This window comes from Vulpes vulpes, chromosome 6 (genome assembly GCF_048418805.1).
Source record: "Vulpes vulpes isolate BD-2025 chromosome 6, VulVul3, whole genome shotgun sequence".
NCBI lineage: Eukaryota > Metazoa > Chordata > Mammalia > Carnivora > Canidae > Vulpes > Vulpes vulpes.
In genome coordinates this window covers 40893269-40895790 of record NC_132785.1, presented here as the reverse complement: position 1 = coordinate 40895790, position 2522 = coordinate 40893269, and positions in this window count along the sequence as shown.

Sequence of the window (2522 nt, the reverse complement as noted above, 5' to 3'; positions counted from 1 at the left end):
TGAATGCACCATTAGAGAGTACACACATCAGGTCTCCCTACTTAACTTCCGAGGAATCAAACTGAGACTAGGAACAATTGGAACTCATAGAGCTTGCTGACTCTGAGCCAACTAACCTAATCAGCTTCACTAGAATAGTAAATTATAATGACTGCGAGTAGCAGAAGAACTGAAATTAGCAAATTAATATATGGCAAAGTGATTTCTGTCTTCTTCAGAGACAGAATGACTTAGAAAAATAGTAGGAAAATTATTTTCAGTTTTATACATTTGTGTTAGCTCTTGGCAGCAGTAAAAACATTTCTTGGGAATGTTAATTGGATGTTTTCCCTTTTGCAGTAATAAGGTGACCAAAATACCTACTGTTGGGTAATCACTGAGCCAGGAGACAACAGATAAGCATGCCTGACAAAGCACTCACTTCAAAGTAAACGACACAAGACTTCCACTAATTTCATCTTATAAATGTGTCTTATGGAACTCCGTGTTTAATGTTCAATTCTTAAAATCTTTCCTCAATGAATTCTCAATGTATTTTATTTTTTTTAGCAAATATCAGGCAAGAACTTTAAAAATCAGTGTCATCCAATTTGGTCTTTGGCTAGGACAACATAGCACATACTGCTGACAAGAGTCATACAGTAACTGTATATAGTGAAATTTAAAATTGTTTTACTGTGGGTTTTGCTTCATTTTGATAAGCATCATGCTAGCTATAGAAAAGAGGTGTTCATTACCAAAGATAGACAGGTCTCTTACTGTCACTTGAGGGCAGTGGTTGTGTTTTCATGCATATTGTAATTGAATACAGGGCACCCCAGAGGACACCTCTAGAACTACTTATTAATCATGATTTTGTTACATCACTATTAATGTGGCTCAGCTACTTTTGCCTAATATTCCAGTACTATTTAGCAGATTCTTTCATTGGTTCTTAATCAAAATTCCCAATACAGAATCTCTTGTGGTTACACATAAATTTTTATCACAATCTTTTTCATAAACCAAAGGTCAATCTACTAGCTATGGGTCTAACCCATAAAAATGAAAGGATGGATGATGAAACAGAAAGTGTAACTGAGACATACAAGTAACTGGTCTTAACAGCTCAATTTGACATTCAATGTACCATTTAGATGAAAAACGGTCTTAATTTAAATTAATGGTTCAAAAGAAAACTCATATCAGGAAATCACTAATTCACTAATTTAGTGCTATTGGAGATATTTTTATATCATATATGGTGAAATATATATTAATGTGCTAAAATTATTATTATCATTATTATTATTGGTATTATGTTAATATTTATAACTCCCTGAAGAGAGAATCATTAATATTATCACTATGTTGATAACTGAGTTTTAAATCCAGGCAATTGAGTTGCATTTAATTTGAATAAAATGATCACCAATCTCAAATGTAGAAATATTCTCAATGGGACCAATACTTTATAAAAAATGGAAGAGACAGAATGCCTAGGTGGCTCAGTGGTTGAGCAGCTGCCTTTGGCTTAGGGCTTGACCCTGGGGTCCTGAGATCAAGTTCTGCATCAGGCTCTCTGCATGGAGCCTGCTTCTCCCTCTGACTAAGTCTCTGCCTCTCTCTCTCTGTCTCTCATGAATAAATAAATAAAATCTTAAAAAAAAATGGAAGAGACAATCTGAAGGGAATTCAGTGGGTTCTCCTACTCAAAACTATCTTTTACCTATTATAGAATCTGAAAATTCTCACTCAATATTATTTCTGTTTTGAAAGCCCATACATTTAGCTATTCCTAAGAGATGGTTACAGCCAATGTCTAAGACATAATTTTGCAACAAAATGTCATAACACTCTCTATACAGCTTGCCCTCCATAAAATGCCAATATGGAGCTCTGGATTACATGCAAAACTATGTATTTGATTAGTAAAAAACAAGACAAAACTTCCTTTTGGCTCCTTAGCTCCACTGAAAGGAAACTTTTCTCATTGATAAATGTCTTCAAATAAGCATACTTAAATGAAAATAATCAATGGCTTGTGTGAGATTAACCTCTGTTGTTATTGTTGTTAAAAATAACTCAGATTCACCAATATATTATAAAACCTAAGAAAAAAATAATACAGAGAACTGAAAAAAATTTATATGTTCTTCGATTATAGGGTTGACTGGGCATAATTATATTTATAAAATTGATCTGATATTTTCACATCTATTTATAATGGCCACTCATTCCTCTTCTAGTTCTTTTATATCTTTTTCATTATGTGGATTTTTCTTTCATATTTGGCCTTTTTTTCCATAAAGCACCATGATATAATATTTCAGTTAGCAATATTATAATACATATATTGATTCTTGAATTCTTACTTAAGAATTAAGTTAAGGCAAAAAATCTCAAATATACCAAAACTCAGGGATCCCTGGGTGGCGCAGCGGTTTGGCGCCTGCCTTTGGCCCAGGGCGCGATCCTGGAGACCCGGGATCGAATCCCACGTCAGGCTCCCGGTGCATGGAGCCTGCTTCTCCCTCTGCCTG